Here is a 27040-nt window from a genome sequence, read left to right on the forward strand (position 1 = left end):
ATAGGGTACCCAAAATATTCTCCCTCACAAGGTACATCCTCCAAAACTTCCTTAGTAATTTTAGACACACCTAATACAGATTCCCCCTAAGAACCAGCACAACCTACTTTCTACACCACAACCTATATTTTATAAGCCACCAACGTAGAGGTGTCATCCACCGAAGTCATCTCAACCATAGCATCAGATAGACCAGCACACTTAGAATCTCCAAGAATTTCATTAAGAAACATAAATTGTAATTAATCAAGCATAGACATATTTCTTGAAGAACACTTTATTCCACAATTTTAGAAAAAGAGGATTTCTTGGTTAAGAAGTTTATGGAAGAGAATGGTGTGAGTTGTAGAGAAACACTAGGATAAGGCTTTAAATAGGCTTTTTAAGAAGATGTTTGTTTAGTAGTATTGAGGACATGAATATATCTTTTGGGACAAGTGGAAGGAACAGGTACATGTGCATTGATTTTATATTTAATTAAGAATAATTGTAGTGCACATACCTTAGATCTTTGAAAAATGCTGAATTTTGCTCCAATTTTACTAAGCCTCTCTCTTGTGACAGATGCAAATACAATGTTATAGTGCATGAGTAGCTTGACTTTAAAAGTGGTATAGATACATACAACTAAATGTACAAGACTGAGCATAAAATTCATGATTAGAAGGCAGTATGTGAAATGCTCATTAGCCACTGAGGGATACTCATGTGGTTTAATCATCCCCAAGTTCCAACATGTTCCTTTAAAAGTGTTTCTTTAGGGTCTGTTTGGTATGAAGGAAAATGTTTTCCAATTTTCTCATGTTTGGTTGTATTAAATGTTTTGGAAAATGTTTTCCAAATCAACTCATTTTCCTCAAATTTAAGGAAAATGACTTCCCTTCCAAACTTAAGGAAAACATTTCCCAAAATTCTCTTCCAACTTCAAATTACAATTTTCTTTGGTTGAAAAAATCAATTTATTTTGTCCCTACCCTCAAACCATCCCCTCAACCACCCCCTCCCCCACCCCCCTCAAAAAATAAAATAAAATTTTAAAGCTTGTTTTTAAATTCAATTTTTTTACCCCACCCTCACCCCTACCCCTGCCCCCTACCACCACCCCTCCCAAAAAAATATTAAAAGATGTTTTTAAAAGATATTTCTAATTTCAATTTTTTATTTTTTATCCTCCCTCCTCCTACCCTCGCCCCCCCTATCATCCCCCCATCCCCTTCAAAAAGAAAATAATTTTAAGTTTTTTTTAAAAAAATATTTTCAACTTCAAAATTTCATTTTTTCACCCCTACCCTCGACCCCCCCCCCCCCCCCCCCCCCACCCACCCCCTACCAGCCCCCCCGCCCCCAAAAAAAAATTTAAGTTTGTTTTTAAAAATTATTTTCTAACTTCAAAATTTTATTTTTTCACCCCTACCCTCGACCCCTCACCCACGCCCTACCCAACCCCCACCCACCACCCACCCACCCACCCCTTACCAGCCCCCCCCCCCCCCCCCCCCCAAAAAAAAATAAAAATAAATTTATGTTTGTTTTTAAAAAATATTTTCAACTTCAAAATTTAAATTTTTTTCACCCCTACCCTTGACCCCCCACCCACCCCCAAAAAAAAATTTAAGTTTGTTTTTAAAAAATATTTTCAACTTCAAAATTTTAATTTTTCACCCCTACCCTCGACCCTCCCCCACCCACCCCTTACCTGCCCCCACCCCCCAAAAAAAATTTACGTTTGTTTTTAAAAAATATTTTCAATTTCAAAAATTATTTTCTAGTCTAGTAAAAATAAAAGATATTTCTCAAAAACATTTTTCATTCATAAATCAAACACTAAAAATCTTTTTCGGAAAATATTTTCTACTCACCAACCAAACATGAGAAAATAAGTCAAAAATCAACTTGTTTTCCTGGAAAGCATTTTCTAGGAAAACATTTTCCTTCATACCAAACACACCCTTAGTCTTGCCTACTTTTCCAACTTCTTTGATTTGACCAAAAAGAATTTTCACCACAAAAACTACTATTCCATCCTTTTCTTCTACAGGTGAGAGAAATTCTTCTAGTTTCAATCATGTGTCTCAAGCTGTTCATATAGAATGTTGCATTCTTCCTCTCACTTTTCCTGCAAATTCAAAGGTTAGATTTAGGAACCCATACTAGCTTGGGTCCTTTGTATTCATAAAAAGGATGAATAAGATCTCTATGTATCCATTTAGGTAGATTAGATTTCTTTTGAGTATACCTGTTCCTTTGAGGTGTCTTATAGGTGCCTTTTGTTTTATTGTTAATGGTGAATTTGTATTTTGGGCAATTTATCATAGAGTGACCTGAATTATCACAGATGATGCATAACAAATGGTTATCAATTATTGACTGATCAAAGCTTATTCCAGTTTTTTGATTTCGGTGGTTATTTCCCAGATGTGATACAATCATAGTGACTTTGTCCATTTATTTTCTTGTTCAAGCTTATATTTAGTCCTAGTTAGTTCAAGTCTCATCTTTGTTGATTTTTCTCTCTCAGAACATAATTCGTTTTTGAGCCTTTTGACTTCATGATCATCTTTTGACTTATTACATATTTTGTCCTTACCTGTTTCTTTGAGTTTTAGGATTTTGATTTTATTGGACAGATTCCAAGACTCTAGTTGCTGAACTTTTTGTGATAAAAGCTTATTTTTCTCTTTCAGGTCAGCATTGAGTTTTTCAAGATCTATATACTCAAATTTTAAACTGGTTAGAAAGGCAAGTATCTGATTCTTGATTTTAACTAGTTCCTGAATTGTGTCTATAGATTTGAGCATTAAAAAGGATATTTTTTTCTTAGGGAAATTTATTAACTTATCTTTGAGATCAGAAAGGTTTACCTCCTTGTCTTCAGAGTCTGAATCAGGTCCAGGTTCCGATTCTTCTATGGCCATCAAGGCAATGTCATCATCATCGTCTTCATACATCTCTGAACCTGTTCCCCAGGCAGCATACATAGCTTGCTCATTCTCTTTGTTTTTTCTTTTGTTTAAAAATTCCCTCTTCTCCTTTTCAGCTCTTTCTTTTCTCTATTCTACCTCCCACATAGGACAATCCTTAATTTGATGATCAATTTTTCCACACTTAAAGCATCCTCCACTTTGTGGTTTCTCTGTATTCTTTTCTTTAGTGGGTGGAACCTTTTTTTCAGAATTTATGCCCCCTTTGAAGAGTTTCTTGAAGTTTTTGCTGATCAGTTCTAAGTATTCATCATCTATATCTGATTCATCACTTTCAGTTGCTTTGAGTCCAAGAATTTTTTCTTTGTTTCCTCACCTCTTTTGTCAACATTCATCTCATATGTCTTGAGGTTACCTACCATCAGTTCATCCAAAGTCATATTGGTTAAATCCCTGGCTTCTCTGATTGCAGTGACTTTTATTTTCCATGATCTAGGCAAGGTCCTAAGCAATTTGTCTACTTGTTCCTCAGTGGTGTATACTTTTCCTAAAGAGTTAGCTCGTTTACTACAATAGTGAATCTAGTGATCATATCTTGAAGCGATTCACCGGATTTCATCTTGAAGGCTTCATATTCGGAGCATAGCCTAGCAATTCTAAATTTTCAAACTTGAGTTGTACCTTCATGAGCATTCTGTAGAGTATCCCATATTTGTTTCGCGGAGGTACAACTTGAGATGCGATTAAACTCATCAGTCCACATACAAGTATGCATTTGACCTTTGCATTTTTTTCCAGCATCTTGTAGTTAGCTTCTTCATATTTTTCTTTAGGTTTCGGAACATTGTTTCCTTCAGTATCCTTAACAGTAGGGATTAATTCTAACCCATAGTTCATAGTTTCGGCTTGGATGAAATCCTCCATCCTTGTCTTCCACCAAGAGTAGTATTGTCCATTAAATAATGGCGGTCTGGATGTGTTGCCCTTGACCATGCCCGAGAGGGGGTGTAGAATTCATAGTGATCTTTATCTTGAGTTATTAGACTCTTGATTAAGATAACCTGCTCTAATACCAATTGTTGGAATTATGACCCCCTTTATTCTGTAAAGGAACACGTACTAACTACTTGTTTTTTACTTTTTGTGAGTTCTAGTAAATAATTTCGTAAAATAATAATTAGTTCACAACTTTGTATTATTTATCTCAACTCCAAACAACACAAAGATTTCACACCTAGGTAATCTAAGGAATTATAAACTCTAATTCCTAGCTAAGAAATTATAAACTCTAATTCCTAGCTATCCAAGACAAAAACCCCTAGGTTTAAGTCTTCTGCCGTCCGTGAAGTTTCTCAAACTTGTTAGAGGAATCCTACACACACACTTGATTGTAATCAAAACTCTTAACTACAATCTTACAACTTTTTCCTCACAAACTCGCAACACTCCCCAAGTAAATCTCAAAACTCTCTCAAACTCTTGATTGTGTTTTGATCTTCTCTCTATGTAAGTGCGCAAACTTCTTCGAAGAAGTTATTGCCCTATTTATAGATTAAACCTCCTCAAAGTCTTGTTCAATTCGAACTTGACTTTGTTGCATCCTCAACTCCTTGTTCAACTCGAACTTGTCTTCAATTTTCTTTCTTGACTTCACTTTGATTTATTTCCATCTTGAACTCTTTATTTATGTCCCTTATTTCCTTCTTTGATCATGCTTCCTACTTCTCTTAGGATTTATACCTATGTTTACACTTTGACTTATTATGCACTCCCTTTTCCTTGTAGGACTTCTTTATAAAAAGGAAACTTTCTGTACTGGTTGCTTGTCGAAAAAGTAATCCCTCCACTGCTTTATAACTTCTAATTCGCTTGGTTGACATTCTCCTTATCCCACTCGGATTCGGTCTGAAAGGAACATGTCGCGAAACCGATTCCTTTCATCTGTTCCTCTATTTGTCAATTATAAAAATCTTTCTCGATCTAACAGATACCATAGCCAATATAAGGAATATAGTGAAGAGGAGTTCACTATTCAGCTGTGAGCTTTGTGAAACTAAATTTATATTTTCAATGTTCAAATGGTTTTCAGCCAGCAAACTGTTATGAGAGACTTTTTTCTAGGTTTTTAAAAATGTAATGATAGTGCATCAAATGAAATTTACTGCTAATTAAATACTAATAACTTTTTTGAACAAAAAAGTTAACTAGTAAGCAATATATTATACTTATTCTAAAAAATTTAGTGGAAATCCTTCAGACAAAAGTTGAATAGCTAAAGAGATTTGTGCTCTTATCAATTCCAAACAAGATCACTACAAACTAAGATTTATTTGACGTGTACCAAAGATAACCTTTGTCTAGCCACTAAGCTTTTATTGATCTCTCCAAAATTACTTATGTACTAGTTAATTTACCTACGATTTGCGCGATCATTAAAAATAATAGTATCTTTTATATGTAATCCTTTTATAAATTTATTGTTTTCTTATGTATGATCAACACATTTTCTATTTATCAAAAGTCGTGTTACAAACTCTTATTCTTATAATTTTGTATATTGCTTGTTAGTATATCTTTTGGTTAAAAATAAGACTTATTACTAATTAATGATCACTAAATTTAATTTGATGTAGTATCGTTAGATTTAAAAGTATATATCATAACTTATATAAATGTACAATTGTATAGAAGAACAATCTCACATAATATTCTTTTCGAAAAAAGTAAGAAATTATATAATTCAATCAATACAAACCAATTAATAAAATGAAATTAAAATGAGAGTCAAAATAACTTAACCTATCAAGATCAATATTATAGTCTACAAGATATGAAATTGAGTTGTTAACCTATTAATGTCTATAGTGAGGAGAAACCACTTTAAGGTATTTAATCGTTGACCAGGAAAAGTTGAATTAAGAATTTTAATAATTTATTTACCTATTTTATGATAATGATTTTCTTACTAAGATTATATTTTTGGTAGATTTTTAATATTGACAGATTTGGTATAATTTTGACTTCTGGTCAAATCTAATGCAATTCAATGAACATGAACATGGAATGTCATTACAAAATTTCCAAATATTGTCTTATTAAAGCGCCTCACACCAACTATAAAAGCCTTCCTTTGATTCCAGGATCAAGAAGTGATTGTTCTATATCAATTTATATCCTCTTATCATTCCAGAAGTAAATGTCTACTCTATTATAAATTCAAATTCTCATTATCAACCATCTCTATCACATTCTTTATCTATCAAACATATTGCTGATACAATGGGAAGACTATTTCTTGTTTATTATGATGAATATTCAAAAGAGGATTTTGTCCATTGTATTATATGCAAAACCCGAATTGGATTTGTCAATAAATTCATTATCACATAGACGACTATGGGATTACAACGGTTTTTCATAACGTGTTTAATGTGATAGTGGATGCAGAGAAATATCATAGACAGGTAAATGGAAATATCGTAGCTGATACTTACTGTGTCAAATGTGGAAAGCTGCTAGGGATGAAACTTATTGTAGTCCCTTATAACGATCAAAATGTGAATATTAGAGAAGGAAGATTTTTGATGAGCACATTCAAACTTGTTTATTGGAATAATAAGCTAATGTTTGTTGAAGTTGAAGAAGAAGAAGAAGAAGAGGAGGAGGAGGAGGAGGAGAAGAAGAAGAAGAAGAAGATGGAGGTGCTAATGAGCACGATCATGATCAAGGTGGAGGGGCAGATGAACAGGATCATCATAACGATTGAGATGTTAATGAACATGATGATAATGATCAAGATTGATGCTCCAACAAACGAAATGAAGATGTTGATCAACTGGTTAATCATACAATATAGATAATAGCTAATTCCAAACATCAAGATTACTTACTTAGCATTTGTTTTTGTATGATTGATGTACTTTTTCTTTCATCTTGTTAGAACCTCTTTTTATTAGTTTACTTATCGCTCGCAAACTATTTTGTTTCAAGTTATGAATTATATTTAATTTATATAAATACAGACTCCTTTTTTAAAAATATTTGTGACTTTTTATAAGAAAGTACTATCTCTTTTGATTGGATACCATAGCCAATATAAGGATTATAATGAAGAGGTGTTCACTATTTAGCTGTGAGTTTTGTGAAACTAAATTTTTATATTTACTAAGCAAGTTATTCTTAGCATAAAAATTTAATATCTCAAAAGAATGATCAAATTTATTATTTTCCATAATTTCTATATTATTTGATAACATATTCCAATCATAGGCTTTGACTCATATTTATTGGCATACATTTTACGGTTAATACTTCCACTATTCTATATTAACTGAATTTGTGAGGCAATACATGCTTATTAAGAAAAACATTTAAAGACATAAATAGTGCAATTTATCTCCTAGAAATATTAGACTTCATTAAAGGAAATGACAAATATGGAAAAAATATCAAACATTAATCTTGAACTTATAGTTGTTTGATTAATAGTCTTAATGGCAATGGCCTTAAGCAAGCAAACTGTTATGAGAGTCTTTTGTCTAGGTTTTTAAAAATGTAATGATAGTACCTCATGAAATTTACTGCTAATTAAATACTAATAACTTTTTTGAACAAAAAGTTAACTAGTAAGCAATATATTATACTTATTTTAAAAATTTTAGTAAAAATATCCAAGACAAAAGTTGAATTACGAAAGATATTTGTGCTCTTATCAATTCCAAGCAAGATGACTACAAACTAAGATTTATTTGACGCGTACCAAAGATAACCTTTGCCTAACCACTAAGTTTTTATTGATCTCTCCAAATTATTTATGTACTAGTTAATTTGTCACTCCCCGAGCCTATACCCTGGGCGGGATTGACACTCGAGAACCATTGCTGGCCCCAAGGGAACCTTGGACTGACTTACTTACTCAGCGGTAGACTTTTATTCAACAAAGATAGTCTACGTAATAAACTAGAATTTTATAAAGGAACATTCAACTGACTAATAAGGCAAACTCAAGTCTCAAAACATATGCCAATAACAAGGTAAAGACAAATGAACTAACTGACTGTCTATCTATGAAGCCTCTAATAACTGAGATGGATGTCGGGACAAGACCCATGACATCCTAATGAACTAAATACTAAAACCAATAAAGGGGATCCTCCGGAAGCAAGGAGGCTCACCAATAACTCTGAATGCTCAACTGACAACGAAGTGTTGGATGCTGATCGTGGTTACTTGGATCTGCATCATAAAAAAATGCAGGCCAAATGACATCAGTACATTGAATGTACGAGCATGCAAGGAGAATACTAAACAATACATAAACTTGAAAGGAACTGAAAGAACAGACCTGGTCTTAACTCAACTGAACTGAATTGAGCTCATTTCAATATAAAGCAATAACATAAATGCAATATAAAGAAAAGCTTTTAAATCATGGATATCAACTCTGTGTATTTAGAAATACAATAAGACTCTGTGTGTATGCAAAGATACAATATAAACTCTGAAATGTATATAAAAATACAAAATACTGCTAAGGGAGTGTCTCTAACCGACAATCATCACTTAAGAGCTATTGTGATGATACAACGTTTTGCCTCACGCTGCCAGGGCCGTCCTATACCTTGCCGAGGGTATAGAACCTGACTACTAAGTGGATCCACTAGTCTATGCTAAAAGCACTAAGGAATCATCTAAAAAGTATGACCCTTTTCTACCCATGGTGTCTACATGGTTTATGGGGTCTGAGAATTGTCTGAACTCTTCCCTATATCAGTGCTCAATACTACTCCCAAAATATGATACTAGCTCTTATGTTTAAGAAACATACTTCTTTCTGTGGTTTGAGATAATTGCTCAAAACTAAGCTCAAAGGCTCCTCTTGGAAATCAAAATTTCCTCTCTTGCTTAATTGTGAAAGCATTTACTCTTTAACTGAAAACTAGCTCAAAGGCTCTTTTGGAAATCAAGGTTTCCTTTCTTCTTTAAATGTGAAAACATTTTACTCTTTGAGAATACATAGTCCGATATACTCTTTTGAATAAATGAACTTCAAACTTTACTCTTTACTCAACTCAAAACTCAAGTCTTAAAACAAAGTTAAAACATTTGTAAAAGACTTTTGGAAAACTCTATGAACTCCTCTTGACTTGGCTCTAACTTTTCTTGAATTTGAATTTATGGATTCAAGGATTGTGATTTGTGATAGGGAAGATCTCATGATGTTTATGAGTGTTTTTAGATAGTTAAACATGAGAAACGATCAAGAAATCACTGTCTGGAAGCAAGTCCGCGACGCGGAGATGCACTTAAATATTTGGTCATGAAATAAATTTTGAGGCACAATGGTCCGTGACTACTCCGCGACGCGGAGAAAATTTTGTCAATCCTGAGGAACAGGTCCTCGACGCGGACCTGGTACCCAAATTTGCCCGACTTGTTCCTTCTTCATTTTCAAACCCCAATTCGCCTAAATTCGATTATTTTTCTCAATTCCTATTTAGATTCAAATACCCAACATATGTACACAAGAATCTAATCAAACACAACTCTAAAATCGACCTTAAAATCTCAAGAACTCCTCAATCTCATCCCAAATTCAAGAACGAAAGCAATTCAAGAACACAACTCATGAACATCAAAGTCTTAGTCTTTTAGAACGAAAATCATACTGAAATAAACATGTTTGGTGCGTGGGTGAATGAACCCACTGCTGTGTGAACTCACATACCTCGTAGGATTGAATCCTTGGTGAAATCCACAACCAAAATCGCAAGAGCTTGACGAACCTTGAACTTTTCTTCTCCTTTCCTCCTCTTTTCTCTTCTCTCAAAGCCCTAGCGTAATTCTCTATTGCGTAAACTGAACTAACATAATTTAGACCCCAAATAATTTACTAAAAACAGATTTAATTAGTTGGGTAATGAAAAGACCAAAATACTCCTTTAAAATCCAGTTTTGACTTTCCTTATCTAGACAACCCGACTTCAAATGGGAATATCTCCCTCATACGAACTCGAAATCGCGCAAACTTTGCGGCGTTGGAAAGATAATTCAAAGACCTTTCCTACAATATCTTGTAAAACACCTAACTCATCACGTGTAAGGATTTATGGTCGTTTGAAGATGACCCAAAATTCAAACTTAACTTAATTTTGTCAAGTTTCTAGATTTTCATTCTTTCCAAAAATGACTCTTTCTAATTCTAGCTCTTTCTAGTTGCGGGGTGTTACATAATTTACCTACGTTTTGCGCGATCATTTATTATAATAGTAACTTTTTTCTGTGATCCTTCTATATATTTATTATTTTCTTATATATGATCAACACATTTTCTATTTATCAAAAGTCGTGTTACAAACTCTTATTCTTATAATTTTGTATATTGTTTGTTAGTATATCTTTTGGTTAAAAAAAGACTTCTTACTAATTAATGAGCACTAAATTTAATTTGAAAAAAAGTAAGAAATCAATACAAACTAATTAATAAAATGATCAGCTTATAATTAAAATGAGAGTCAAAATATCTTAAGCTATCAAGACCAATATTATAGTCTACAAGATATGAAATTGAGTTAACCTATTAATGTATATAGAGAGGAGAAACCACTTTAAGGTATTTAATCGTTGACTGGGAAATATTGAATTAAGAATTTTAATAATTTAGTATTTTATGATAATGATTTTCTTACTAAGATTATATTTTTGGTAGATTTTTAATATTGACAAATTTGGTATAATTTTGACTTCTGGTCAAATCTAATGCAATTCAATGAACATGAACATGGAATGTCATTTACAAAATTTCCAAATATAATCTTGTAAAAATGCCTCACACCAACAATAAAAATCCTTCCTTTGATTCCAGTATCAAGAAGTGATTTTTCTGTATCAATTTATATCCTCTCATCATTTTAGAAGTAAATGTCTACTCTATTATAAATTCAAATTCTCATTATCAACCATCTCTATCACATTCTTTATCTATCAAACATATTGTTGATACAATGGGAAGATTGTTTCTTGTTTATTATGATGAATATCCGAAAGAGGGTTTTGTCCATTGTATCATATGCAAAACCCGAATTGGATTTGTCAATAAATTCATTGATTACATAGACGACTATGAGATTACAACGGTCTTTCATAACGTGTTTAATATGCAAGTGGATCAGAGAAATATCATAGAAAATTTAATGGAAATACCGTAGCTGATACTTACTGTGTCAAATGAGGAATGCTGCTAGGGATGAAACATATTGTAGTCCCTTATAACGATCAAATTGAGAATATTAGAGAAGGAAGATTTTTAATGAGCGTGTTCCAACTTGTTTATTGGAATAATAAGCTAATGTTTGTTGACGAAGATGAAGAAGAAGAAGAAGAAGATGATGAAGAAGATGATGGAGGTACTACTGAGCAGGATCATGATCAAGTTGGAGAAACAGATGAACATGATCATCATAACGATGGAGATGTTAATGAACATGATGATAATGATCAAGATTGATGCTCCAACAAACTAAATGAAGATGTTGATCAACGGATTGATCATACAATATAGAGAATAGCTTATCTAAATCAAGACATCAAGATGACTTACTTAGCATTTGCTTCTGTATGATTGATGTACTTTTTCTCTCATTTTGTTAGAACCTCTTTTTATTAGTTTACTTATCGCTCGCAAACTATTTTGTTTCAAGTTATGAATTATATTTAAGTTATATAAATACAGACTCCTTTTTTAAAAACATTAGTGACTTTTTATAAGAAAGTACTATCTCTTTTGATTGGATACCATAGACAATATAAGGATTATAATGAAGAGGTGTTCACTATTTAGCTGTGAGTTTTGTGAAGCTAAATTTATATTTACTAAGCAAGTTATTCTTAGCATAAAAATATAATATCTCAAAAGAATGATCAAATTTATTATTTTCCATAATTTCTATATTATTTGATAACATATTCCAATCATAGGCTTTGACTCATATTTATTGGCATTTATTTTACGGTTAATACTCCCACTATTCTATATTAATTGAATTTGTAAGGCAATACATGCTTATTAAGAAAAACATTTAAAGACATAAGTAGTGCAATTTATCTCCTAGAAATATTAGACTTCACTAAAGAAAATGACAAATATGGAAAAAATATCAAACATTAATCTTGAACTTATAGTTGTTTGATTAATAGTCTTAATGGCAATGGCCTTAAACAAGCAAACTGTTATGAGACACTTTTGTCTAGATTTTAAAAAATGTAATGATAGTACCTCAAATGTAATTTACTGCTAATTAAATACTAACTTTTTTGAACAGAAAAGTTAACTAGTAAGCAATATATTATACTTATTCTAAAACTTTTAGTGAAAATCTCAAAGACGAAAGTTGAATTACGAAAGAGATTTGTTCTCTTATCAATTCCAAACAAGATGACTACAAACTAAGATTTATTTGACGCGTACCAAAGATAACCTTTATCTAATCACTAAGTTTTTATTGATCTCTCCAAAATTACTTATGTACTAGTTAATTTACCTATATTTTGCACGATCATTTAATATAATAGTAACTTTTTTATGTGATCCTTCTATATATTTATTATTTTCTTATACAACACATGTTCTATTTATCAAAAGTCGTGTTACAAACTCTTATTCTTATAATTTTGTATATTGTTTGTTAGTATATCTTTTGGTTAAAAACAAAGACTTATCTATCTATCTATACTGCCTTAATAGCATGAACTCCCTAACTTGAATGTTAAATTACTATAATACCCCCAACTTAAAATACTAATTTTTAGTATATATTATATATTTAATATTATATTTAGTTACGCTATATTATATTAAAGAATACACCTTTTCACATTGATTGGAAGTGACTTTTCCGAAGGGTTATGACTTTTTTATAGAGTTGTGACTTTTTTGACGTGTTATGACATTTTCGAAAAGTGGTGATTTTTCTAAAAGGGTTGTGACTTGTCAGAAAAGACACGATAAGAACCTTTTCATACTATCCTTTGTGGTCTTTAAATAGAGGGGGTTTCTCACACTTTTAAACTACGAATTTTGTAAGTTTTCTATTCGTCTTCATAAAACAAGAAACATTCTGAGAGTTGTTCAATTATGCAATTATAATATTTTTTGTGGGTAAATTAGATAGATCAACAAAAATTGATGCAACAAGGAGAATGAAATAATTCAACTTCAAACGAGAAGAGTATCTTGATAATTAATATGTACTCATTTTCATAGCCATAAAATATACTTTTGCAACAACATCTACTTGACAAGAAGATCATTGATTTTCCGTTGCACAAACTACAGCTTGGTGTTCAGAATTTGAAAAGTCCAAAACTGTCGGAGAAAAAGTATTTGATCAAAAACTTGTTTGAAGAGTCCAAACTACATTTAATAAGTAGTCTTTTGTTTCCAATTTATTTAGAGTACTTTTATTTTTATTTAGTTTAATATAGAATATATTTTTTCATGGGGTGGGGGCACATCTTTAAGACCAAAAAGTTAAAAGACATTTTTATTTATGCTACATATGATCCTTAAATTAAAATTCTTCTTTATTTTTTAAAATTTCAAATCAAATTAAAATTAGACCAATCTATATCTATCATTTATTATCTATGTAGCACCCCGAAATTTTTTTGAGCTAAGAATCGAACCATCCTTCGTTGTGAGTAGGATTTTACAGAGAAATTTAAAATTTCTTAAGTGTTAAGTTCACTAGATGTAGCACCTTGAGTTCCAAAAAGAACTAAATTGGAAATAGCAAAATCTGAAATTTTGCAAGTTATGCTTAAGTTATAAGTTTGGGTTACCTTCAAACGACCATAACTATTAGTAAAGGATGATTTTGGTGGGCTACAAGATAGAAAATGAAAGGTCTTTGAATTATCTTTCTCCCGCCACCGAGTTTGCTAAGTATCTATCTATACTACCTTAAAAGCATGAACTCCCTAACTTGAATGTTAAATTACTATAATACCCCCAACTTAAAACACTAATTTTTAGTATATATATTATATTTTTAATATTATGTTTAGTTACGCTATATTATATTATAGCATACACCTTTTCACATTGATGGGAAGTGACTTTTCCGAAGGGTTATGACTTTTTTATAGAGCTGTGACTTTTTTGACGTGTTATGACATTTTCGAATAGTTGTGATTTTTCTAAAGGGTGGTGACTTGTCTGAAAAGACACGATAAGAACCTTTTCATACTATCCTTTGTGGTCTTTAAATAGAGGGGGTTCCTCACACTTTTAAACTATGAATTTTGTAAGTTTTCTATTCGTCTTCATAAAACAAGAAACATTGTGAGAGTTGTTCAATTATGCAATTACAATATTTTTTGTGGGTAAATTAGATAGATCAACAAAAATTGATGCAACAAGGAGAATGAAATAATTCAACTTCAAACGAGAAGAGTATCTTGATAATTAATATGTACTCATTTTCATAGCCATAAAATATACTTTTGCAACAACATCTACTTGACAAGAAGAACAGTGATTTTTCGTGCACAAATTACAGCTTGGTGTTCAGAATTTGAAAAGTCCAAAACTGTCGGAGAAAAAGTATTTGATCAAAAACTTGTTTGAAGGGTCCAAACTACATTTAATAAGTAGTCTTTCGTTTCCAATTTATTTAGAGTACTTTTATTTTTATTTAGTTTAATATAGAATTTTTTCTTCATGGGGTGGGGGCACATCTTTAAGACCAAAAAGTTAAAAGACATTTTTATTTATGCTACATATGATCCTTAAATTAAAATTCTTCTTTATTTTTTAAAATTTCAAATCAAATTAAAATTAGACCAATCTATATCTATCATTTTTTATCTATGTAACACCCCGGAAATTTTTTGAGCTAAGACTCGAACCATCCTTCGTTGTGAGTAGGATTTTACCAAGGAATTTAAAATTTCTTAAGTGTTAAGTTCACTAGATGTAGCACCTTGAGTTCCAAAAAGAACTAAATTGGAAATAGCAAAATCTGAAATTTTGCAAGTTATGCTCAAGTTATGCTTAAGTTATGAGTTTGGGTCAACTTCAAACGACCATAACTGTTAGTAAAGGATGATTTAGGTGGACTACAAGATATAAAATGAAAGGTCTTTGAATTATCTTTCTCCCGCCACCGAGTTTGCTAAGTTTCGAGGTCGGATGAGTGAGATATGTCCTTTTGAAGTCAGGCTGTCCAAATAAGGAAAGTTATCCGAAAATAGTAAGGGGTATTGATCTTTTCTTTACCAAATCATATTTAATTCATTTTTAGTAAGGTTTTAAGGGTCTAATCCTATTAGGTTCAGTTTTATAATCCTAATATATGCCTAGGGTTTTAGTTGCGAGTTCAAAAGAGAAAAGAGGAGAAAAGAGGAAAAGATCAAGACGCTTGTAGAGGTTCTTGAGTTTTGTTGCGGATTTTCGCCATGAATTTAATCACTAAGAGGTATGTAAGCTTCCATAGTATTGGGTTCGTTCACCCACACGCCAATCATGATTTATTCAGTGTAATTTCGTTCTTGAAATTTAAGGATTTAAGTTTTTGATAAGTGTTCGTGAAGTTTTCTTATTGAATAAGTTTTGATATAAGATTTTACTTGGGTCAACTTTAAACGACCATATCTCTTACAATATATAGAGTTATGTGAGCCATAACCTATCCAATTAAAGGTATTTGAGTCTAATTTCCAATGCCACCAATTTTGCGTCAATCCAATTTCTGAGTAAAAAGTTATAACTATTTTAGTAACCTGTACAATGCTGTTACGAATTAGCCGATGGGAAAACATTAAAAAGGGTTGTTTTTGTTTTTTTACATCCAAGAAAACCCTAAACGAATTTCTTGACTAATAAAAGCGTCAGATTTTCATCTTTTAATCCATGATTCTCTTCTATCTCAAACCCTAAGGAAAAATCAAAGTAGAATACTCCATTCAAGATTCTTTCAATCTTTTTCAAGATTTTCCCAATCATTTTCAAGATTTTTCTTCAAGGTGAGTGTTTCTCCAAGAATTTCATTCTTTTCAACTCAAATTCCTCCATACAATTATGAATCACTAATGAAAATCATAATTCTTGGTCATAGAGATTTCAAGAAACTAATTCAAGAATATCAAGAAAGGCTTTCTTGATCGTTTACCTTCAAACTAGGGTTTCAAGGATTCTAATCAAGTTCTTCTTCAAGAACCTTGTTCTTTCGGGTATGTAAGGCTATCATAGTGTTGGACTAGTTCATACTCACGCCCTACATCTACTTTCAGATCAGTAAAAGTGTAATCTATGATTTTTCCCTGGATTTGAGTAATCTCAAGAAAGGTTTTCTTGATCGTTTACCTTCAAGCTAGGGTTTAAAGGCTTCTAATCAAGTTCTTCTTCAAGATTCTTCAAGAACCTTGTTCTTTCAGGTATGTAATGCTATCATAGTGTTGGACTAGTTCGTCCTCACACCATACATCTACTTTCAGATCAGTAAAAGAGTATTCTATGATTTTTCCCTAGATTTGAGTATTCTTGAGATAAGTTTATTTTGAGTTCTTGAGTTCATGTTTATTTTAAAAATTCCATTCCTAATTATTGAGTTTGTATATTTTTATTGAGATCCTTGAGTTGATTTGTTCATGTCTATAATTCAACATGAACCCTATTTTGAGTTATAAATATTGAGAAGTTTTTCAAAGCCAACACTTGAGTTTTAAACAGAGTTCTGAGGAAGCAAGTATGAGAATGAGAAGAGTCGTATACACGAGTTCCATATTGGTATGTAGACCCTCGAGTCAAGTCGTTCATTTCCATAATTCCGCATGAACTTCATAATTTGAGCATCTTTAAGAGGAGTAGTATCTTCAAGTTCTAAGTTTTGAATATTGAGTTCCTAATCCCTTTTGAGATTTTATTCCTAATCATGGGACTATTACTTATTACCCATGGAGTCCTTGAGTTGATTTGTTAATGCCCATAATTACTCATGAACCCTATGAGTTGAACATTCTTGAGATGAGTAGTATCATGAAGTCCATGAGTTGAGTTGTTCATCCCCGTAATTCCACATGAACCCTCTGAGTTGAGCATTCTTGAAATAAGTAGTATCATTGAAGTTCTTGAGTTCTGAGTTGTTGAGTTCCGAGTAGTGTGTTCTTTGTATGGTTATTGAAAACAATAAATTGAGTCGTTCACGTCCATAATTGGACATGAACCTTATTTTAAGAAGTCTTTTTACAAATTATTTTAAAACTTGTTTTTAAGACTTGAGCATTTAGTTGAGGAAGAGTAGAGCTGAGTTCATTTTCTTTTAAATGATGTATGGGACCTAAGCATTTCCAAGAGTAAATGTTTTTACATTTAAGATGGGAGGAAACTGAGATTTTCAAAAGATTTTTGAGTAATAATCTCAAAACACAGAAAGAGTTATGTTTTTAAACATATGAGCTAGATATATTTTGGGAGTAGTATTGAGCACCGATATGGGGGAGAGTTCTATCAACTCACAACCCCCATAAACCATGTAGCCAACGTGGGTAGAAGGGGTCATACTTTTTAGATGATTACTTAATGCTTTTAGCATAGACTAGTGGATCCACTTAGTTGAGGCATTCTATATCCCGCAAAGTTATAGGACAGTTCTGGTAGCGTGGGCGAGACGATGTATCATCACATAGCTTATAGTGATGGTTGTCGGTTAGAGAAACTCCCACAGAGTTATATTATGTTTTATTAAATATGAATTGAGTTGTTATTGTATTCTTCAATACACTGAGTTGATTTCTACTGTTTTAAAAGCTTTCCATATATTGCATGTGTATTATTGCTTTATATTGAGTTGAGTATCCAGAGTTGAGTACCAAGGGTCGAGTATCTTATTATTGAGTTGAGACTTATTTCACTGAGTTGAATATCTTATCATTGAGTTGAGCTATGTTTCTTATTCTTGAGTTGAGTTTAACATGAGTGAGTTGAGAGGAAGTAAGTATGTTTCCTTTTTATCAAGTTCAAGCTTATGTTGTGCTTTAGAATTTCCCTTACTTAATCGTTGACCAGGAAAAATTGAATTTAGAATTTTAATAATTTATTTACCTGTTTTATGATAATGATTTTCTTACTAAATTATATTTTTGGTAGATTTTTAATATTGACAGATTTGGTATAATTTTGACTTCTGGTCAAATCTAATGCAATTCAATGAACATGAACATGGAATGTCATTTACAAAATTTCCAAATATAATCTTGTAAAAATGCCTCACACCAACTATAAAAAACCTTCCTTTGATTACATTATCAAGAAGTGATTTTTCTATATCAATTTACATCCTCTCATCATTTCAGAAGTAAATGTCTACTCTATTATAAAGTCAAATTCTCATTATCAACCATCTCTATCAGATTCTTTATCTGTCAAACTTATTGTTTATACAATGGGAAGACTGTTTCTTGTTTATTATGATGAATATCCAAAAGAGGATTTTTTCCATTGTATTATATGCAAAACCCGAATTGGATTTGTCAATAAATTCATTGATTACATAGACGACTATGGGATTACAGCGGTCTTTCATAACGTGTTTAATGCACAAGTGGATGCAGAGAAATATCATAGACAAGTAAATGGAAATACCGTAGCTGATACTTACTGTGTCAAATGTGGAATGCTGCTAGGGATGAAACTTATTGTAGTCCCTTATAACAATCAAATTGAGAATATTAGAGAAGGAAGATTATGAAGAAGAAGAAGAAGAAGAAGATGATGAAGAAGATGATGGAGGTACTACTGAGCAGGATCATGATCAAGTTGGAGAAACAGATGAACATGATCATCATAACGATGGAGATGTTAATGAACATGATGATAATGATCAAGATTGATGCTCCAACAAACTAAATGAAGATGTTGATCAACGGATTGATCATACAATATAGAGAATAGCTTATCTAAATCAAGACATCAAGATGACTTACTTAGCATTTGCTTCTGTATGATTGATGTACTTTTTCTCTCATTTTGTTAGAACCTCTTTTTATTAGTTTATTATCGCTCGCAAACTATTTTGTTTCAAGTTATGAATTACATTTAAGTTATATAAATACAGACTCCTTTTTTAAAAACATTAGTGACTTTTTATAAGAAAGTACTATCTCTTTTGATTGGATACCATTGCCAATATAAGCTGTGAGTTTTGTGAAACTAAATTTATATTTACTAAGCAAGTTATTCTTAGCATAAAAATTTAATATCTCAAAAGAATGATCAAATTTATTACTTTCCATAATTTCTATATTATTTGATAACATATTCCAATCATAGGCTTTGACTCATATTTATTGGCATTTATTTTACGGTTAATACTCCCACTATTTCATATTAACTGAATTTGTGAGTCAATACATACTTATTAAGAAAAACATTCAAATACATAAGTAGTGCAATTTATCTCCTAAAAAATATTAAACTTCATTAAAGGAAAAGACAGATATGAAAAAAATATCAAACATTAATCTTGAACTTATAGTTGTTTTCTCACTTAATAGTCTTAATGGCTTTGACTAAACCTTTTCAATGTTCAAATGGTTTTTAGCAAGCAAACTGTTATATGAGACTTTTGTCTTGGTTTTTAAAAATGTAATGATAGTACATCAAGTGAAATTTACTTCTAATTAAATACTAATACCTTTTTTGGAACAAAAAAAGTTAACTAGTTAGCAATATATTATACTTATACTAAAATTTTTAGTGGAAATCCCCGAGACGAAAGTTGAATTGCGAAAGAAATTATATAACTCATTCAATACAAACCAATTAATAAAATGATCATATTATAATTAAAATGAGAATCAAAATAACTTAAGCTATCAAGATCAATATTATAGTCTACAAGATATGAAATTGAGTTGTTAACCTATTAATGTCTTTAGAGAGGAGAAACCACTTTAAGGTATTTAATTGTTGACCAGGAAAAATTGAATTTAGAATTTTAATAATTTATTTACCTGTTTTATGATAATGATTTTCTTACTAAATTATATTTTTGGTAGATTTTTAATATTGACAGATTTGGTATAATTTTGACTTCTGGTCAAATCTAATGCAATTCAATGAACGTGAACATGGAATGTCATTTACAAAATTTCCAAATATAATCTTGTAAAAACGCCTCACACCAACTATAAAAATCCTTCCTTTAATGTCAGGGTCAAGAGGTGATTTTTCTATATTAATTTATATCCTCTCATCATTTCAGAAGTAAATGTCTACTCTATTATAAATTCAAATTCTCATTATTATCAACCATCTCTATCACATTCTTTATCTGTCAAACATATCGTTGATACAATGGGAAGACCGTTTCTTGTTTATTATGATGAATATCCGAAAGAGGATTTTGTCCATTGTATGATATGCAAAACCCGAATTGGATTTGTCAATAAATTCATTGATCACATAGACAACTATGGGATTACAACGAATTTTCATAACGTGTTTAATGTGCAAGTGGATGCAGAGAAATATCATAGACAAGTAAATGGAAATACCGTAGCTAATACTTACTGTGTCAAATGTGGAAAGCTGCTAGGGATGAAACTTATTGTAGTCCCTTATAACGATCAAAATGTGAATATTAGAGAAGGAAGATTTTTGATGAGCACGTTCGAACTTGTTTATTGGAATAATAAGCTAATGTTTGTTAATGTCACGCCCCTAGCCTACACCCTGGGTGGGACTGACACTCGAGAACCATTGCTGGCCCCAAACGAATCCTTGGCCTGGCTTACTTACTCAGCGGAAGACTTAAACATAAGAAATATAACTCATGCAATAACTTAAGAGATAATAACTTAGCCAAAATGGCAACTCAAGTCTTAAACGTATACAACTGAAATGAATAAGACTAAGGAACTATAACTATCTGTCTATGAAGCCTCTTTTTCTTAATTCTTCTAAAACTAATCTTGTTGAATATTTTGGTACTGTTGTGAGAGACAGGTTCAAAGGAAAACATAAGAAAGTCCTAAAAAAGGAACATGTGAAGAAGAAAATTCAATTTAACAAGTCGGAGAGACAAATTCAATAATCTAAGGGTCCTTGTTTTGTTTGTGGAAAACTTGGTCACAGGGCTTCCAAGTGCTATATGTAGCCATAAATGACACTATTAGCTGACAGAGCACAAGATCCTAAATGAATAACTTGAGTCACTTCACCATTTGGAAGATACACCTCCTTTAGATTAGTAGTTTGAACTATAGAACCTTTCATTAACATAGCAAGACTTGACACTATATGATTAGTTTTTCCAGTATCTATAATCCAAACCTCACTATTTTCTGAAACTAATAAGGCCTTACCTGCAGAATTTGCAGCATTTGCTTCATTAGCACTGCTTGTTGTTGAAGTTGAACCATTTTCCACTGGAGGATTTGATCATACTGATCCTTGGTAAAAGTACACTCATGTTGTAATTCTTTTACACACTTTTCAGAGTTCTTTATACCACTGCTTCTTTGATTGTTTTGCTCAGTCATTTTAGTGATCGTAGACTTATTCCAACCTATAGATGGAATTTCAGTGTTCAAACCATACATGAAATTAGCCTGATGAATCTCATGATCACCACTCAAACCAATGTGATCACTGGTCACAGTATAGGCAGCACCAGAAGAACTACTAACTCATTTCTTTCTTGACTTGAAATCAGGAGGATAACCAACTAATTTGTAACAAAAATCCTTGATGTGTCCTTTACATTTACAGAAATCACATATCATTTTAACATTCTTCTTGAATGTCTCGACCCAGGGGTACCCCCTAGATGTAACATGGTGTATAGAACCCCGAAGGACGCCATACAAGACACTTAGTTTTCATAACATAAGAAATAGAACAATATGAATAAGATAATAGTCCAAGTCCAATAGTTTTATAAAGAAAAACGGAAGTCTAAAACACTTGTCTCAATATAGTCATCTAGTACAATAGAATGAATATGAGCCTAGTTCATACATCATGTAAAAGCCGCTCTTGCGTCCCACGCCTTCCTCGCTTCGTCGTGCGATGGCGTGGTCCGCGAGCGGCGGCTGGAATTCTCGGATTCGGTAGACGCAGTGGGCATGGGGCCTTCACCGGCTCCTATCTGCCCAAAACGAATGCTCCTTGCGAATGACGGCCGCACACGCCTTGAACCCTCCGTGCCCGTACGGGCGCGGCGGGCTCAAAAAAAAAAAAAAAAAAAAAAAAAAAAAAAAGTCCAAAAAGTGAAATACATGAAAGAAACTATAACAGTAAAAATCCGTCCTCGAAGCATGAGGACTCACCAAAGATTGGTGGTCTCAAAATCAATCACTAGCCACGAAACTGAGAAACCTGACTGTTGGACTCTACATTGGGGGAAATGTAGGCAAGAGTATGTGTTAGTACAAAACAATGTACCAAGTATGATAACTATGCATAAAACATTTAAATCATGCTAAAAAGGGACATTTCATTTCATGACATGCAATTGACCAAGCTAAAACATGATATAAGAGAGTTAGAAAACATAAGTCATAAAACCATGGTCAATGCAAGCTAATCATCTTTAAAGCCTTTGAACACATATGAGATACTTCTTGAAGTAACCTTAGTTCATTATTAATGTGGGGAATTAGCCTTAACCGGCATAGAGACCATGCGAGCTATAACATAATCCCCCGGTGTCTCCCACACCGAAAAGGGTTGTCTTACTCGCCAAGGTAAGGACCATAATCTGAGCTAAAGTAGATCAACTAGCTAATGTCTATCTAGACAATCATCCTATGGGGGTACATAGGTAAGGGATAAGAGATTGCTACTAGAAACCTTGTCTCTACTAACAGGAGAGCTTCCATCTCAATATCCTCTCGGTGCTAAGCATAAATCCCACTGAATGGTCAATTCTTCTTGTTCTTATTATCCATGAAAAGACACGTCATCTTGCCAATCCAAGCTAAGTCATCATCCATGGAAATGTATCCTTGGATAACCAATTCAAGCTAGTTTCATTAAGATAGCTCTTAATCTTTGATTCAATTAGGTGAGAAAACCTTTCACATTTTTCTTTGTGTGTTTATGAGAATGTCCTTTCAATAAAACAACAACAACATCATTGATACTTTAATCTCAAAGCATCCTTAAAACATTTGCATAGATTTCATAAGAAAATGCATAAATCCATACCTTTCAAGGTCAAAACCCACTTTCAATCATCAACACTTAGAAAACAGGGGTTAGATATGGATTTTTATCATAAATTCATGTAAAGCTAGCAATACATGCTTCATTTCATAAAACTTTTCCATTGTAATCAAAATCCCACATCATATGACTCATAACTTGGAAAACATGGGGATTACATGGGCTCATAGGGAAAATCATCATAAAATCGTAGTATTTCATCAATTCATGCATAAGAGATCATAATTCAATCATTTAAATCAATAATGAAGAAAACCCATGACAATTGAAGAAAACCCTAACTTAATTGAGGAATTCTAACTTTGAAATAGAGGAATTTGAGAACTCCATGAATAGAAGAAATCCATAGATGAAAACTATCATACCTTGAAGCCAATTGCTACTCTTCAATGGAGATAATGGAGGGTTGCCTTGAAACCCTAGGTTGAACCCTTCTTCTTTTTCAAGTTTCTAGAGAGAGAGAAATATTTTGAGGAGGAGAATTGATCTTCTTTTGTGAATTTGGAAGAATGACTTGAATGGGTTGAATTTGGGGGTTAAAATGCTTATATAGGGGTCTTAGTGAAGGGTAAAACGACGTAGTAAAGGAGTTAATTAATTAGGAAAAGACTCAACTACCCCTAGACTTAACTACCAGCCATGACCCACGAGACCCCACTGAAGGGTTGTGGTCAAGACGACGGACCATCCTGCACGGTCGTCGATGGTGGTCTGAAACCCCAACATGAGGGTCCTAGACTACGGGGCCCAACCATTGACTGTGGTTCCACCATCACGGACCGTTGGCCCAAACCACGGCCAGACCGTGGTTCTGACCCTTTCCCTTTCTGGGCAGTGCGAGGTGTCAACCACGGACCACATCTATAGTCCATGGTTTTATCCATGAGTCGTGGGTGGTCAACGAAGGTTGACACCTGCAACTTTTGAAAATGGGTATTTTTCCCTTTCTCGAATTTGGGGTATTACATTGAACCTCCGATTTCCACTAGAACTTCCATCGGCACCACTATAGCGATTAGTCTTAGAATATAAGGCTAGAGACTCCAAACCATTTCATGCTTCATCTCCTATAACTATAGCATAAGCTTGATTAAGACTAGGAATATGATTCATAATTTTTTTTTGACTTATTGCCTGATAAGATGATTCATTTAATCCCATTAAGAACTGATACAATTTTTGCCTATTCACATGAAACACAAACCCTCTAGATTTCTCAAAATCACGGGTTGGGAATAGAACTAAGACCTCAGATTCATCCCACAAATTTCTCAGCCTAGTATAGTAATCGGCTACAAATGCAGTACCATATTGCAGAGAAGTAGTTTCTTTGTGCAAGCTATATGTTCTTGAACCATCTACTCGATCAAACCTTTCTTTTAAATCTTTCCAAACAATACATGTATTAGATGCAAAAAAGCAATCCCACCAAAAAGACTCATAGACACATAATTCATCAACCAAGATAGAACAATCGCATTGACCCTTTCCTATTGTCCCAAATACTCTTCCCTATGCACTTCTTTCTTACAAGTACCATCTAGGAGTCCAATCTTATTTCTACAAAGAAGAGCAAGCTTAATAGACCAACTCCATAGAACATAATTTCCAGTACCCAGAAGTTGAAAATAGATAATACTTATCCCACTAACATTACTAGGACTCAAAAACAATGGGTGATTATAATCAATAGCTCTGTATTAGGAATTATTGTACCAGATCCATCATTCGCATGCCTATTAGTGTGATTCTATGGAACTTCCACAGTTGTACTGTTGTTATTCATCTTGAATCTAAAAAGTTTCCAGATAATCTTTACAATTTTTCTTATGTAGCGGAAGCAATTTGTTCAATACAAATCTAACTTTTTTCAACACTAAATTCAGATTTTGGAAACAGAGCTGAACAATACCCCCAAGTTTCACACAGACACTCACTTCAAAGAGCTTTTCTTATGACTCGAATTTGGGAGAAATAAACGAACTCTGCAGATTCGACTTCAGAGAGTACAAACCTGCTTATAGTAATCAAAAAATTAAATAAAAACGACCCGTTGATTAGGGCTCTGATACCATGAAGGCAATCAAGATGAATTGAAAACTGAAAATGAAAGCACAAAGAAGATTGTAATCATATGTTCTTATTCAAGAAAATATTAAATGATACACTGAAAGATTGATGTTTATATAGTCTCTTAATCAGTCTATTAACTCAACTATAGTTGGTAACTAATTAACTGTCAATTTGATAGGTTAGTTAAATAGCTAACAAATGGACAGGCTAACTAACTTCTCTTCTCAAGTGTACTAATCAACTCTTTATTTCAACAACAATTAACACATAAGTATTTTAAAGAGCATAATATTTGAGATTTATTTGACCATGAGAATTCAGACACGGCAACAAAATAGACTGTCACGCCCCGAGCCTACACCCTGGACGTGGCCGGCACTCGAGAACCGTTATTGGCCCCAAGCGAACCTTAGGCCTGGCTTACTTACTCAGGGGAAGACTTTAAGCATTAAGAAAATGATACATCTGCTAAATAACTCAACTGACTCAAACTAAACTCATAATGTTTTATAAAGAAACATTTAACTTAGCCAAAATGGCAACTCAAAGCTGTGAACACCTAATTTTTGACGTGTTTATTTTACTTCTACAATATATAGTAAGGTTTTTTTTTTTATTATATTTTTTGTTTTGTATTTTAGGTAGTTTGTCTTTATTTATATTGTTTTTTAATTGGTCCAAATGACCCAATTTTTGAATTGGGTTGATTTAGACCAAATTCTGATGGCCCAATCAATTTTGACCCGATCCAATAGAAATGGTCAAGATTAAATTTCAACCATCCATGATTTTTTTATCCAAAGGTTCTTATGGGACCCTACCAAAAATACAAAACCCAAAAAATCAAATTTTTATTGACATTTTTTATTTTTTTCTTCTCCCTTTTGCTTCCACCTGCCGCCGATCGACCACCGCCACCACCGCCAGCCGGCCACCGCCACTGCTGCCAGCGGCCACCACCCCTTGGCCGGAAAAATCTCCAAAATTTTACCATTTCTACCTTTCACCCTCCTCTACACAAATCCGCAAACCATTCGTTCATATCCATAGCCAAACTCCATAGATCTAAGAAAAACCAAACATAAATCTTCACCTTTTTCTTTAGATTTACGAAGTTTCGGTCATCCCCATCCTATATCATTTACATAAAAGTGTAGAGCTCTTCAAGGGATATTATTTGATGTAAAGTTTATGTCCAAAATCCGTCAATAAATTTTCCGGCAGAGTTTTTCGGCGACCTCCATTCATCCAAAAATCTATGACAATCATTTCCCCTTCTCATCCTCTATCCAAATCCGTCGTTATAACATTTTTTTAATCATATAAGTTTTTTTGATGCCGGATTTCTATTTTTTTGTTAGTGTTCTTCAAGTTCATGTTTAAGTAGTTGCTTGAGGTTTTTTTTTTTAATTTCATTTTTTTTTATTGTTATTATTCTGTCCTATTTGTTGTGTTTGATCTTCAAAATAGTTTAGATGTTTAGATTTTGTGTTAGTGGACTGATTTTCTTTTGATGTTTGGGTCTTGATCAATTTTGGGCCTATTTTAAAATTTTCAGATTGCCCATTTAGCTATTGTTCAATTAATAAATAAAAGAATGAGTCATCTAAAATGGCATTTTGGGCCTATTCTAAATTTTCAGATGACCCATTTAGCTATTATTCAATTAAGGAATAAAAAAAAATGGGTCATCTAAAATGGCAATGCAGTCTTTTAATTAATTTTATCTTAGAAAAAGAAAAAGAAAAAAGAAAAGAGGAAACTCTATTGGTCATCTTGGGTGGCACCTTGGAAAACAAAGAGTACAATGCATGCATTG

General features: G+C 32.7%; 3 pseudogenes; all 3 read left to right on the plus strand.

Moving 5' to 3' along the window:
* The first annotated feature begins 3883 nt into the window (after positions 1-3883).
* On the plus strand, positions 3884-6723 carry LOC125835090 (protein yippee-like At3g11230; annotated as a pseudogene).
* A 4021-nt stretch (positions 6724-10744) lies between these two features.
* LOC125835091 (uncharacterized) lies at positions 10745-11427 on the plus strand (annotated as a pseudogene).
* A 6934-nt stretch (positions 11428-18361) lies between these two features.
* Positions 18362-18809, plus strand: LOC125835131 (protein yippee-like At3g08990; annotated as a pseudogene).
* The last annotated feature ends 8231 nt before the right edge of the window (positions 18810-27040 follow it).

This window comes from Solanum verrucosum, unplaced genomic scaffold, assembly GCF_900185275.1.
Source record: "Solanum verrucosum unplaced genomic scaffold, falcon-dt-bn FXZP01000220.1, whole genome shotgun sequence".
In the NCBI taxonomy this organism is placed as follows: domain Eukaryota; kingdom Viridiplantae; phylum Streptophyta; class Magnoliopsida; order Solanales; family Solanaceae; genus Solanum; species Solanum verrucosum.